Below are 16,478 nucleotides of genomic sequence, written 5' to 3'. Positions count from 1 at the left end.
AGAGTGCTCACATTAGCAGCATTTGTAATGGAGTCATCACGTGGTTTCTTTCAACAATTCCTAGCACGGATGGTTAAAATTGAAACTGTTAAACACTTCAAGTGATCCAGGGATTACATAAGATAGTTTAAACTGGAACAACAGAAAGATGAACACTATAGATTTATAAGGTATGCGGTCTCTATAGTCTTTGGCAGTGTTTCACATGGGTGGCAACTTCTGAATTACAGCTGATTTGATTTCCTTTGAGTAGACAGTCTCCCATTCAGACAACTGAGAAGAAAGGACACCATGAGCAGCAAACACAAAGGAGGGCAAAACAGCAAGCAAATGGAGTTCAAGATTATACTCAACCTAAAGCTCATACGATCTACAAGACTTAGAACAGCAACCAAGGAAAGAGGAGGAAAGGAAGGCTCGTTTCCAGTTACTGGGAGTTCAATGAGCTGAACAGTGGGTATTGAGCTGTAACACGGCCCATATATTGATGACATATAAAGAGCCAAACAAAGGCTTATACACAAAAATGATGCAGAAAGAATGGGAACAGCAGCAATAATAGACTCACATTTATATTGGACCGAAGTGTAAATATTTTATATGGATTATTTCATTTTATCTTTAAAACAAGCCTAGATGGTAGATGCTATTGTTTTTCCCTTTTTGGGCAGTGAGGAAACTGAGGTGCACAGAGCTTAATTGCTTTCTGCAAGATTTTTAGTCAAGATAAAATATTAAAGGGAAGAAGGTAAGTAATTACCCATAGTCACACAACCAACAAATGATAGGCATCCATATTTGTTTGACTCCAGGTCCCAAGCTTGCTCCTACCCAATGTACAAAAACATGCTAATTGATGGGAGAACAGTGGAAGCTCTGCCCTAGAGATGGGTATTTTCCTCCTTTACTCTTACACCCACTGGAAGTTGTCCTGATTCACTAGTTTGCAAGCGTTATGGAAAGAATTGTTAAAAGGTTTGATGCAGAAACAGCATTGCCAGAGTCCATCACCTTTGGTTAATTAGGAGCAAGTGTGCAGGACAGCAGGGTAGTTAAGCTATTGGAACAAAATCAGATTGGACTGTTCGGAGTTACTGGATGCCCTCTGGTGCATATGGGCTGTGACAGAGGCAGTATGGATATGGTTGAGCTGTAATGCTCATGGGACATTCACTGATGCAGGCAGCCTCACAAGCAGCTTTCAAATCCAGACGATGAACAAAGGAAATCTAGACAACACAAATTAAGGTGATATCATAGCTGAAAATTAAGGGTTTTTTTAATGTGTTCAGTTAGACAACAGATTATAGGTTAAAAAATATTTATGGTATTTATAGACAGCTTGCTCTGGGTGAGGTTGAATAACAGCTATGGAGAATCTAACAATATGTAAAATACAGGGGGTAAAGATGCAGCTCAGTAGTACAGCATTTGCTTACCACATGAAAAGTGTTAAATTCAATCCTCAGGACCCCAAATATCTATATGTGATCTATCTGTCATCAAGTTGTTTATAGCTGTACAAATATTATGTAGCACAATATACCAAATCACTCACAGGGTAAGGATCTAACCGCTCCACAAGATTCATTAATCTTTGATTCTCCAGGGCCTAACATCATACTTAGCACCGCAGAACTTCCTGACTTTATTTCACAATGTTTGCTGAACACACTACACAGGGTAGGTAATTTTGTTACGTGGGAATAAATAATTGTAGAATTGTGATCTAAGATATATTTTCCTTCTTTTTATTGCTTCCTTTAAAGTACCATAGATAGTTGAAGATTATTTTCAGCACAACTTTACAGCAGAATTCATTTAAAATAATTCAGGCCACTGATGTACCATCTTGATCCGTCTCGATCAGCTCTATCTTATGCCTTTTTTCCAAACCAAATCTCTTCCTTTCTGACTCTGTAAATCATGAATGAAATGTTTGATAAAGAATATTGTTATATCGAAAATATTCTTACAGAATCCCTTACCAATTAAAAAATGAAGTATTAAAATTTTAAGGACCCAGAAAGGAGACTTCCAGGAAGGTGGCAGAGGGGTAAACAGCAGAGAAACAGCCTCTCTGAGACTTGGTGTCCAGATGCTGGATATAGTAACTTGAGAAGGAGAAGTAGGAAAGTGGCTCTCCAGGACCAGGCAAGGATCTGAAGTGATAATTAAAGCCCACAGGGAGAGCGAAAAAGAGATCTCAATGTGGAAGATGGATACGGTAAGCAGTGCTTTCTCCCTGATCCTGACTCACTGTGTGGGAGGAGCAGCTCAGACCTACAGACGCATAGTAACTATGGGCAACCTCAGAGGCTTCCACTGAGAAAGGCACCGTAGAACAGAGCAGTGGACGCAGTGGACTGCAGGTGCTGTTGAGTTATTCAGTTTCAGGTGCCCCTCCCCAGTACGAGAGCAATTGGCTGGTTGCCACCTGGAGAGGAGCCAACTAAACTCGGACCTCAGAATAATTGTGGGCTGTCTCCATCTAGTGGCTCTCAGTGTCAGGGTGAGGCAAAACCAAGTTCAAATCAGCAGGAGGTCAAGGAGCCGAGTTCAAGCCAGCAGGGAGCCAAGTTCAAGCCAACAGGAGGCACACAGAGTACTGCAGCTGAAGAAATCTAGGTCCAGTCTCACAGCCAGAAACTGGCCTGGACTTTAGTGGAACTAAGGGTGCAGGATTGCTGGGATTAAAAACCCCACCATAATCTACAGCTAGCTTCCTGGGATTAAGCAACACAGATCTGGGTTCTGTCTGCCCACTCTGTCTGCTGGTAACAACAAAGACACATTCTGAAGCAGACTTTTTTCTTCTTTGTTTTGTTGTTGTTTTCTTTACGTTTGCTCTTGTGTTTATATGAGTGTGAACATTGTTTCCAGTCTTTTGTTGTTGTTACTGTTGGTCTGTTCTGTTCTTGTTTTTATTTCTTCTCTGTTTCATACCTGTCTTCCCCAAATCCACGTTATCCTCATTAACCTGTCAGCCTTGCTTCTAATCTCTTCCCCTTCTTCAATTTTACTATTTTCCCACTAACCCCTTTTAAATTTTTTTCCCCTAAGGATAAAATTGCCATAATAAGAGTAAAGTTACTATATACAATTTTCTGGTTTGTTTCAGATTTTCTTATATAACTAGAAATCTAGTTCATGCAGATAAAAGTGGCAAATTAACAATTACCACAGTTTGTCATTTTCTAGGCTGTGTTTGATGTTATTATTATTGCTAATTATACTACTTTATCTAAGGTGATATAATTGTTCTAATCAGTTGTTCTTCCTGGTATACCAAAACTATGATTACCTAAGGGTCATAAACAATATCATAATGCAGTGCCGGGCTGGGGATTTAGCTCAACGGCAAAGCGCCTGCCTGGCAAGCGCAAGGTGGTGAGTTCGGTTCCCGGTACCGGAGAAAACCAAAAAAAAATAAACATAATGCAGTGCCAAAGAACAAAGGGCTAGGCCAAATAGGCAGCTACTTCTCCTTCCCAATAAATTTATGTGATAACATAAGGCAACAGAATCAAAACCCAAAGCTAGCTACACCTGGAAGATTTCTCAGAGAAGAATTCATTTCTTAAGGGGTTTAAAACTAGTAATAAAGCTACTTGGCATAATCAATTTACAAGCATCAACCCATGAATTAAACTAAGAAAGACAGAAAGAAAAAAAGAAAGAAAGAAAACAGGAAGACACTTAAGTAAGATGCATCCCAAGACTTCCAGATTGTCAAAGGCAAACCCAAGGAGCAATGAGGTAGAACACTTCAAAAGCCAAGAATCTGGACCATCTAAAATGGTAACAATGAAAATAACAAAGCAGATAAATGAGGCTCTAGAATAAATCAAATCAGAAATAATTTCTTAGATAACTGCAAAGATGGAGATCATAATGAAAAACATGGTTAGTCAACTCTAGAGCAGATACAGATTTTTAAAAAAGAAAAGCTTAGGAAAATGATGGAAACCATGAACATCCAACATAAGAAAGAAAAGGAATCCACTAAACAGATGCAAACAAAAATTCCACTCAAAGTATATGCAGCAGAATGAGCCAATGTGAAGACAGAATCTCAGATACAGAAGCAGGATTGCAGTTAGCAATCATGAAAAGAAAGATTTCTTGAAATTATCAAAGACCATGACAATTCAGTCCAATAGCTACTAAATGATGCAAAGATAAATGAAATAAGATTAATTGGAGTCAATAAAAAAACTAGGAGATAACCCAAACAACATTTTTTAAAAGTTCAAAAAAATTCCAAGCAGGGAAAAAAAAATTTAACATACAGTAACTGAGGCACCTACAACTCCAATTAGCCACGATCAAAAAAAAAAATACACAAAGACATGTGATAATCAAGATTCCAGAAATTCCACACAAGAACAGAAAATTAAAAGCTGCTAGAGAAAATAAATAAATCACCTACAAAGGAAAGCCCATCAGAATTACAGCAAACTTCTCAACAAAAACCTTCAAGTCAAGGAGAGCTTGGAGTGAAGTATTTCAAACCCTAAAAGAAAGCAACCACCAATCAAGATTGATACACCTCAAAAAACTGTCTTTCAGTGTTGATGAAGAGATAAGATACTACCATGACCAAAAACAAGTGAAGAAATTTATAACCACCAAACCAGCTCTCCAAAATGTTCTAAAGGACATATTAGAAAGAGATAACAAGAACTCCAGCCCAATGAATCCCAAGAGAATGAATTCACCAGTCAAGGCAAGCAATGAAACAGTGGGAGAAGAGGGAAACAACAACAGGAAAATAACATGACAAGGATAAGTCAATACATATAAGATAACAAAGCACTTGTAAATAACCAGGAACAAAGGGGTTGAAGGGAGGAGAGGGGAATGGGAAAAAAGAAGGAAGATATATCACACATAGGCTGAAATTTCATGTAATGAATATTATCATTATGTATACCTAAAATGTATCATTGAATTTTTTAATGCAAAAAACCTCATCAGTTATAAGCATCAATTTTAATGGTCTCCATTCACAAATCAAAAGAAACAAACTAGCAGAGTGAACCAGGAAGCAAGATCCAACAATATGCTACAAACAATAAACACATGTACTTCAAAAAGAAATTCATAGACTTGAAGTCAAAGAATGGACACCAATATTCATGTGATAGGAACACAGGAAAAAAAGGACAGGCAACTATTCTATCTGCAGAAAAAGTGGATTTCAACCCAAGAATGATTAAGAAAGACAAACAAGATCACATCATCTTTGAAAAGTGAATAACCCCAGAGGAAGAGTGCAATTATAAATATATATACACCAAATCCTAGTGCACACAAGTGTATACAACAAATATTAATGGATATTAAAGTTAATTAAGTACTAATACAATTGTAATGGAGGACTTCAATACCCCACTATCACAAATACACAGATTAACTAGACAAAAAAATCAACAAATATCAAAAGTGAATCAAACTTTTGAACAAATGGACTTAGTAGATGGCTAGAGTATTTCACCCCACAGCACCAGAATACACATTCTTCTCAGCTGCACATGGAACATTCTCCAAAATAGACCACATACTGGCTCATAAAACATGCTTAATTAAATGTAAAGGAGTTAAAATCATCTCATGCATGTTATCAGACAAGAATGCAATGAAATTAAACATCAATGGAGAAAGAAGTCACAAAAATTTCATAAATATATGGAAATTTATAGCACCCTCCTCAACAACCAATGGGTCACAGATGAAATGAAAGAAAATTAGGCAGTTTCTACAGTAAAATGATAATGTCAATATAATGCACCAGAACTGGTAGGATGCAGTGAAAGTACTACAAAGGAACTTTTTAGCAGTGAAATTCCATATCAGGAAAACAGACTGATCTCAAATAAATCACTTAATATTGAGCCTCAAACTTCTACAGAAAGAAAAGCTAGTCAAGCCCAAAGCTCTTACAAAGGAGGAAATTATAAAGATCAGAGCAGAAATTAATATAATGGAGACTGAGAAAACAATACAAAGAATTAATGAATCTAAGAGCTCAGTCTTTGAAAGATTAAATAAAATCAACAAACCCTTACCCAACCTTATCAAAAGAAAGAAAGAAAAGACTCAAATTCTTGCAATTAGGAATGACAGGGGTGAAATCACAATGGACCCTACAGAACTCCAGATCATAAAGACCTCCTTTGAGAACCTTATTAGTAAGGTAGAAAACACAGAAGAAATGGACAGATTCCTAGATACATAGGAATTACCAAAGCTTAGTCAAGAAGCTACAAAAATTCTAAAAAACCCAATATCAGTCAATGAAATGGATGGTGTAATTAAAAACCTACCAACAAAAAAAGCCACTCTTAAGGGATTTACTGCTGAATTGTACAAGAAATTTGGAGAAGCTCTAAAGCTGTTGCTTCCCAAACTCTTCAATTAAGTTGAAAAGGAAGCAATGCTCCAGAATTCATTCCTGGAAACAAGCATTAATCTGATACCCAAACCAGAGAAGGAGCCAACCAAAATAAGAGAACTACAATCCAATCACTAATGGATATAGGTGCAAAAATCCTGAAAAGATACTGGCAAACTGAACGCAGCAAATCATCAGAAAGATTACATGTCATGCCAAGTAGAATTCATCCCAGGGATGCAGAAGTGGTTCAACATATGCAAATCAGTAAATGTAATACACCATATTAACAGAGCCAGACAAAATATGATCATCTCAACAGATGCAGAAAAATTATTGGACAAAGTCCAAAACAGATTCATCTTTAAAATCCTAGGAAAAATTAGAAGAGATGATCTTTAACTCAATATGACAAAAGTCATCTATGACAAACCAGCAACCAACATCATAATAAATGGTCAAAAACTAATACCTTCCACTCTAAAATCAGGAACAAGACAAGGATTCCTGCTATCACCACTCCTACTCAATATAGTTCTGGAAACATTATCCAGAGCAGTTAGAAAAGAGAAAGAAATAACAGGAATAAAGATAGGAAAGGAAGAATTTAAGTTATCATTATTTATGAATGACATGATACTCTACATGAAAGACCCCACAAACTTCACCGAAATACTTCTAGATTAAAAAAACCAAATTTAGTAGCATGGCATGATACAAAGTCATCTTTCAAAGCACAATATCATTTATGTACACAGATAACAAACTTACTGAAGGAGATATCAGGGGAAAAAAACACATTTCACACTAGCATCCATAAAACAAACACTAGGCAAGCCAACTACTGAAGGGAGTAGAAGAAATATACATTGAAAATTATACTACTCTGGAAAATGATATATAAAAGAATATCAGAAAATGGGAAAATACTCCTCCCTTTTCAATAGGAAGAATCAATATAATCAAAATGGCCATACTCCCAAAATTGTTATACAGGTTTAACATAATCCAAATCAAAACACTAAGAACAAATCTCACAGGATTAGAGAAAACAAGCCTAAAATTTATTTGGAAACAGAAAAAACTAGAATAGCAAAAGCAATTCTGGCAGGGGGCATCACATTCTCCTACTTGAAAGGCAAGGCAGGGGCATCACAATCTCTGACTTGAAATTACACTACAAAGATACAGTGATGAAAACAGCATGGTACTGGCCAAACAAAGAACAGTAGAACAAATAAGAACATGCAGAAAAAACTCCAAACATATTCAACCACTTATATTAGATAAAGGAGCCCAACACCTTCAGTGGAAGAAAGACAGCCTCTTTAATAAATGGTGCTGGAAAGCTAGCTTTCTATGTGCCAAAAATTAAAACTAGACCCATATATTTCACCATGCACTAAATTAAAATTGAAATGGATCAAAGAACTATATATTAAAATAAAAACAGTAAATCTGCTGGAAGACAGAATACACAGAACTCCTCAAGACAATGGTTGAGCCAAACACTTTATGAACATACCCCTGAACACACAGAAAAATGATAAAGAATATCACAACTGAAATCTCATCTTATTTAAAAGCTTTTGTGTAGCAAAAAGAACGACCAATAGGGTGAAGAGACAGCCAGTGTGGGAAAACCTTTCTCCAGCTGTTCATCAAAGGATTAATATTAAAAATATATAAAGAACTCAAATCAGTCAGATCCCCCAAATTTAAAGACCCACTCTAAAATGGGCATCTGAAATGAATAGGCACTTTTCAGACAAAGAATTAAAAATGGTTGGGCAGACGTTTGAGTGGCACAGTACCTGCTTGGCAAGCACCAAGTCCTGAATCCGATTCTCGGTACCAAAAAAAAAAAAAGAGAAAAAAGAATTAGAAATGGCAAATAAGTATATGAAACAGTGTTCAACATTACTGGTCATCTGAGAGATGCAAATTAAAACGTACAGATTCCATCTCACTCCAGAAAGAACCGTTATCATCAAGAAAACAAGCAATAACAAATGCTGGCAAGGCTGAGGGACAAAAGAATACTTCTTATCTGTTGGTGGGAGTGCAGACTGCTACAACCACTGCGGAAATCAGTGTGGAAATTCCTCAGAAAGCTAAAGGTAAAGGTTCCGTTTGGCCCAGCTATTCCCTTTGGTAGTATCTTCCCAAAAGAATTAAAAGCACTATACCACAGTGATACATGCACACCTATCTTCATAGCAGTACAGTGTGTAATAGTTAAATCCAGGAAACAGCGCAAATGCCCATCAACCAATGAATAAGGAAGATGTGGTGTTTTTTTTTTACAACTGAGTACTATTCTGCCTTAAAGAAAGATAAGCTGGAGATAGTTCTAGCTAAATGGGTGCATTGTGAGACCATAGTCTTGAGTGAAATAATTCAGACACACATGTTTAAATATTGTATATATTTTCTAGTGTGAGAAATCAAAAGTATATGGATGTGAGGGCGATCTGGCTGCGACATCTGTCACCCCATTGATCGCCAGGGTTGATTCGGCTGATCTGGCTGGCTAGGCTGGTGTCCCCTTTCTCCCTCAACGCTCCATGTGCGTCCCTCCTGAAGCTGCGCGCTCGGTCGAAGAGGACGACCACCCCCGATAGAGGAGGACTGTTCCTCGGTCAAGGGTATACGAGTAGCGGCGCTCCCCTGCTAGAACCTCCAAACAAGCTCTTGAGAAATCAAAAGTATAAATAAATAACAAAATATACAATCGGTATTAGGAAATGGGAAGAAAATGTTCAAATGGGAAAGGAAATAAGGGAGGGGGAATGAGGAAAAGAAGGACGGGACAAGAAAAAAGAGAGAATGGAAGAAAAAACTGGAAACAAGGCTTTTGTGAATAAGGAGGGGAAAGGGGGCTGAAGGGAGGGGAGGAAAATGGAAAAAAAAAAAGCAGCAAGACATGTCATGTACACGTGCAAGTTCCCTATGATGAATGTTAAGGTTATGTACATGTAAAATGTAGCAACAAAACTTTAATAAAAAATAACACAAAAGGACATAACTGGTGATGGCTATTTGGCTTTTACTAAGGTCGTTATGATTTATTTTAAATTGTGAACAATTGAACAGGAAGCTATCTTTGTACCTTTTCTGGAAAACAGATTAAGACAAGGACTGAAATCACCATGCACATTTACGCAACTACATGAGATGAAACCCCTAAAAAGACTACTTTGCCACATAGATCTCACTGCATTACACAACTGTGTTTCTTTTGTTTTATTTTAAAGAGAAAAGAATAAAAACTAAACAGCAAAAACAAAGACATAAATGAAGCAACACAAAAACAACAAAAATAATACAGAATTTCAAAACAAGGTGATGGGAAATTAACAATGCTTGTTGTATGACACATTTAGACAACTGTATTTCTAAAAACAACCGTAAGACACCATTTAATCATAAAGGAGATGAAGTAATCTATTAATAAAAGTTCCCACTCACTCTGTATCTACTATATGTCAAAGCCTGTGTGAATTACCTTCACAATGAAAGCGTTCAATAAGTACTGGCTAGTTTAATTTCTTATTTTTAAATATCTTCAAAACATATGTTTGTAGGTTTTATTAGTTCTCTCTTCCAATGAAAAAGTCATTTAAAATAGCTATTAAATAGTGATGTATAAGTACTTTTCTCTAAGCTGAGGTGATTGTTATCTGTAAAAGAAATCTGATGGTTCTGTATTGAATATTTTTTTAAACTGATTTTGTTTTCTGTAATGTGGATGTCTTTAAACTGTGTACCTGATACATCTCTTCTAGAGAGCGGCCATATGGCATATACAGATGCATTCTTGCCTGTATAACTGAGTGATTCAAAATGGAATTCCTTGTACTTCCAATATTATAGATTTGCATATATAATTTTCAGATCTTTGAATAAGATGGACTAGGATATAAAAAACTGACTTAATAATTATTATCATAGCAAAGAGTAAATCATGTACAATTCAATATCCATCTTATCTATTTTTAAATAGTATGAATAATAACAGTATTTAATAGTATAAATAACTTTATTTTTTAAATTTTTTAATGTGGAGAGTTATTTTAATTTTATCTAATTGAAATAACATTTAGTCTATAACACTAAATTCTGCAGTACTTTATCAATTACCTAGTGAATATATTTGTAAATATAGATAAGTTCCCCTTATGTACAAGGAATGAATTTCAAGATCCTTGGTGGACTCCTCAAAGTGTAGACAGTAACAAACCCTAATATATATAATACTTCTTCCCTTGCACATATACACACACAGTTAATTTTTTTTTGTTCTTAAATAAGCACTTATCAAACAATGTAGCTTCAACTTTTACACTTCTAGTTGCATCAGTAAGATTAATGTGAATTTTGTTTTTCTTCTACACCATTTCACAGTCTTTAGAGAAGATTCATTTTACCGTCTGTCCTAGCAACCTTAGCATATTTTTTCTTTCTGTGTGAGGTCAACACACTCCACTTTTTTCACTTATAGGAAGCATTTAGATGGCTTATACTTGGCATAATCAAATTGTCAGCATCACAGTGGATTTGATAACCAGGATAGCTACTAAAGCATATGTACAGTGTATACCACATTGATATGCTTGACAATGCAATGATTAATATCCAGGGTACACAGAGTAAGCTATTACAAGACTTCATCAAGCAACTCGGAATGGTGCACAATTTAAAACTTATTTATTTGGGTCATTTTCCACAATATTTTTGACTGTGGTTGACCGTGGATTGCTAAAATCTTGGAAAGCAAAATAAAGGATAAAAGGGATTATTATGCATTTATATATCTGAGGTTTGACTGAGGAAAATAGTTCACATTTAAATTTTTAAAATGTATTATAGTAAAAGACATTTGCCATTAATCCCCCTCAAAATATTCCCACTCTCTTTGAAATATTCCCACTCCTCTCAGTTTTCTTGCCACTTTCTGAAGCACTTCTAGAAGTCCTCTTTCTTTAGTTACATTGTCATGGCTTCTTGTTTTTTCTGTTGGTTTTTGTTTTTTTCTTGGTACCGGGAATTGAACTCACGACCTTGCACTTGCCAGGCAGGTGTTGTGCCGCTGAGCTAAATCCCCAGCCCCTGTCATGGCTTCTTTAATGTCTTAAATTGACTCAAAACATTTACCATTCCTGATCATTTTAACTTTGGGGATGAGCCAAAGCTCTCCTGGTGTCAGATCTAGTACATAGGATGAAGGAGGACACACTGTAATGTTTTTTATGAGCCTGCCATTTGATTGGATAGCACTCTGCCCTAGCATTCATCATATTTTTATCACACCTTATAAAGACACCCATGAAAGAAGACTGCTTCAGACAAGAAGGAGTGGCAGGCATGGCAGGATAAGTGTGTTCAAAATGAGGGAAAATAGTGTGAGGAGGATTAGTGACTCCATCTTTTACTGTAATTTTTTAATGTAAACATTTGCCTATATTTCTATCATGTTTCATCTATGTACATATGTACATATATTTATGTGTATATATATTTATACTTACACGTACTTGTATATGCAAAGTATATAGAGGAAGAGAGACAGGGAGAGAGGGAAGGAATACATTATTTTTAATTTTTTTTTTTTTTGGTACTGGGAATCGAACTCACAACCTCAAGGAATACATTTTAAAAGGTGATTCTACATTAGAAAAAGCAAAAAGCTGAATTTTAACACAACTGACATTTGGTCTATACAGTTTTTCCTTACCTCTAACATTTTAGAATATAAATTTCCAATAATGAACAATTCTTTCTTTTATTTTTTCTCTTATTGAAAACAAACTTAGAATGCTTTCTTCTACTTCATTGCTATTATTATTCCCTGAGAGCTGTATACTCCCTCAAATGATATCATCATCAATCTCAGAATTTGCTTAATTGTGGATAAATCATTCATTGGTTTTGTTGTTGTTGTTTTGAGACACAGTCTCTCTATGTAGTATAGGCTGGTCTTGAACCAATTTATGTAGTTCACTGGCCTCGAACTCAGTGGTGATCCTCCTGCCTCAGCTTCCCAAGCGCTGGGATTACAGGGGTGCACCACCACACCCAGCTGGTATTTTCATATTGAAGATGGAGAAATTACTACAGGGAATATTAGTCATTGACCAAGATTCTGAATCAAATGAGAAAACAGAAACAAAAGACTTCTTTCAACTCCCAAAGTACACAAAGACTAAAATAAGAAGCATTATTGACACTCTTCTTTTTAATGCAGTCATAATAGTGAACTAACAAGTGCATAAAAAGATACATGAGAATAGATATTTCAAGTATAAAGCAAGTCAAATATGCATCTCATTTCCACAACAGTCTGATTTAAAATGTTTGTGATAAATATAAAGAAATCAAATTAGGTTCTAAGTGTAATATAATATTAGATTGTCTTCTTGGGATTTAATCTACCAGTAATTGCGGTAGACAACAATTTACACCAATGGAATCCATTTATATTCCCTCTATGTTATTTGTGGGGTTGGCACTGAGTGTAATAAAGTAAATATTATGAATACATTAGCCTTCAGGATCAAGAAACAAGAAGCCTTCTAGACATTCTCTTGTTAACCTGTGACCCTGTTTGCTTGGAAGATTTGGTAACTGTCAGGACCATGTCAGTTTGGAGGATGGATATTTTTAAATGTTCCAGGGAATCCAAAGCAGATTCCTTCACTGAAAGTAACAATGGCTTTACATAAAAATCTACCCCATGCAGAGTTCCTAAGACAGCAGACAGCCGGGTATAATAGAAGGACAGAGCTCAACACCGTCAGTTACAGGTTTGCAGTTCTCACCACACCATAGTGAACTTAACACTTAGAAAGTTATTTCCTAGCTCTCAGCCTCAACTCCTTCCTTAGAAAAAATAAGGCTAATGACACCAAACTTGTAGAGGCATAAGATCGACCTACTTGATGTAGACAGACATGGTTACTTCATTCATTGTCCAGCTAACTTTTCAGGATGGGATTCTGTACACTACAATTTAAGGGCATCCTTGGTCAAACTGTTGCTGGGTTTATCCTTTGGGACCATCACGTTGTTGGTAAGTATAAGGTGAGGACTTCTTTTGGAACAACAATGTATAGAAGATGTCTATTGCACTGGACAAAACAGTGGTGCCTTGGTTCACAAAAGCCTTTGCTTGCTGGTCTCCTCCTTCCAGCAGTTCCTGTGCCTCCAGCTGGCTGGTTGCAAATTCTGCTTTCCATAGGAACCCTTCACATTCTTCACAGCAGTTTGGTGCACAAACAGAAGTGTCTGGCAGAATTTTGCTTTTGTGTGCAAACTCTGCATTGGGTGACAGACATGACCAAGGCCATCTTTCCCACACAAATGCAAACATGACTATCTTGTCCAAATCATAGAACAAATTAAGTTCATAGTTTTTCTTCAGGAATTTGGCTAACCCAAACAGAAGTGTATAGGATGTGCTATTCTGTGCTACAATTAGAATAACTAGTAATACCAAGCCTTAGTAAGAACGTGTCCAAGATAAATTGAGAACACACAGAAAAGAGTGACTCCTCCAAAACATTCCTGATGTTCTTAAGTAGCTAGAGGTCTCAGCTTTCAGAAGAATATAGTAACACTTTGCTACTATACCCAATGCTGTTAGACAGTCATTGAAAGGCCTAATGACTTTTATCATGAAATCTGAGAAACATGTGATGTGCATTTAATTCTGACGCACAAACACATTGATCAAACAACACTTGTAATCTAAGTGTTGAACATTTCATTTTTTCACTTGCAGTTACTTATTTGCCTCTTTGTTTACATATTTATTGTATTTTTTTCATCCTCCCTCACAATGAAATCTGGCAGCTCGTTAAACCTGGGAAATCAGAGGTACTAAGTACAACAACAGAAAAGGAACAATCATTCACAGTAAACAAATTTCCTGCAATTTCATTAAGCAGCATACAAATATTAACTTCCAATTCGTGTTGAGCTGTCAACTTCCAGGCAAACTGTGGTAGGACTGAGGAGAAGAAAGAGAGCAAGAGGTCTCAGAGCACTGGGCTGTTTTTCCATCAGGAACGTGACTTCCTTCCTGTCTGACTTCCCGATGACCACCAGCTCCCATCATGGGCCTCTGGTAAATATGAGATTTCTCAGTCATTCACGTTGCTCCACACAGCTGCATGAGGAAGGGATTGGCCACTTACTATATGCCACTGTGTACTTAGCTCCTAGCCAAGGCTAGATGTTTGTAGACTCAATCTGAGTACGGTGTTTTTGAGGATGTTAGACAGAAAGATGCCTTAAATGCCGTATTTATAAAGCATATCATCCCTAACCAAACTTTATGAGCTCCACTGACTGTATTAATTGATCCAGAGCCCCCAAACATACCAAATACATTCGCCTCTGTGGTGATCCACTCCTGTTTCTCCCCTGCTTATTCCCATATTTATCATCAATCCTCCAGTGTCAGACTTCCATGCCTGTGTACATGCCTGTCTAACTTCAGTCTTACCTGAAATGTCCCAGCAGCCCATCTCTAAGATCGTCCCTGGTCTCCTCTTCCTAAGAGGTACAGGAAAGTGAACCTAAGGACCTCGTCCCAGTGACCCGGAAGCTGGTCTACTCCTTCCTGCAGTCCCTGTGCCTCCAGCCGGCTGGTGAGGCACTGCGCTTTCCCTAGGAGGCCCTCACATTCTTTGCAGCAACATGCTCATCCCCTTTCCAGCTCCTCCACTACCAAAGCTGGAGAGTTTGATGTCCTCCACATCCTTCCTGGAAACTGATGATGGATGTTATTTCCAGCAGAGTGATGTTACAGCAATGGCAGCAGTGATGAGGTAACACTGTCCCACAGGGTAAGGTCTGAGCAGCAAGTTCAGGTACTGATGACTCAATGGGGTCTTCATTAAAAATGCTCAAAGCTACAGCACTCAGGGCCTGTGAGCTTCCCTTTCCTCTGCCTTCTAGCAAGAAGTGTTTCAGAAAGTTGAGATCCAGATGTTATGCTACGTGGATCTGAGCGACTGCTGATTGCATTATGTCAAGAAATTCTCTCAACAAGCTTTCTCCAGGCTGGCGGCCAAAGAGGCACCTGCTACCAGCACAGATGCTTTTGCAATTGAGCACTCGTTCAACAATGACCTGGCCAACACCCCAATAAGCTTCCTGCCTTAAGTGACATATTAATTGGACGTAAAATAACTCTAAGCTGAGCACTGATACACACCTGTAATCCCAGCACTTGGGGGGCTGAAGCAAGAGGATGACAAGGACTTCAAGGCCAGTCTGGGCCTCAGAGGGAGTTCAGGGCCTGACTGAACTACACAGCAAGAGGTTGTCTCCAAAAATGAAAAAATAAAGAAAATTATCTGCAAGAAATAATGCAGCAATGTACATTCTTCCCTTGACACCTACTCTTAAAGCCCTGTCATTAAGTCAAAACAGCTTAGATAAAGGAGAACAAAAGTAGAGGCCTAATAGTTTCTGATTTCAAGACTAACTCTAAAGCTATGGCACTGTAGACAGTGTGGTAATGCCATAAATACAGGCACAGGGCCAAAGGCACCTTAGCAGAGAAGAAGAGGAAGTTCAACAAGTGATGGTGCAACTAAGGATATCCACACGCAAAACGCTAAACTTTGGTCCACATAGTGTATTATATGAGAATTAAATAAAAGTGCCTCATGGATATAGACAGACATAAAACTGTAACAAAATTTCGAGAAGAAAAATACAAGAAAATCCGTAGGTAGGAGCATGTCCCTGTTATCCTAGCTTTGCAGGAGGCTGATGTGTGAGAATTGTGAGTTCACCATTGTGAGTTCACCATTGTGAGTTCACCACTGTGAGTTCACCTTTTCAAAAAAGAAGAAAGAAAAACAAAAGAAAAGAGAAGGTATTATAACTTGGAGACAGGCAAAGAGTTATTTGATATTAAATATTTGACATATTTTATTTAAGAAGGATAAATTAGATTGCATCAAAATTTGAAATTTCTGCATTTAAAAGATATTACTAAGAAAACTAAATGCAAGAACTGGACGAAGAAAATATTTGCAAATCACTTATTTGATAAAAATACTTA

Source organism: Chinchilla lanigera, unplaced genomic scaffold (assembly GCF_000276665.1).
Source record: "Chinchilla lanigera isolate Chin_1 unplaced genomic scaffold, ChiLan1.0 scaffold00026, whole genome shotgun sequence".
NCBI lineage: Eukaryota > Metazoa > Chordata > Mammalia > Rodentia > Chinchillidae > Chinchilla > Chinchilla lanigera.
This window is presented reverse-complemented; position numbering follows the sequence as displayed.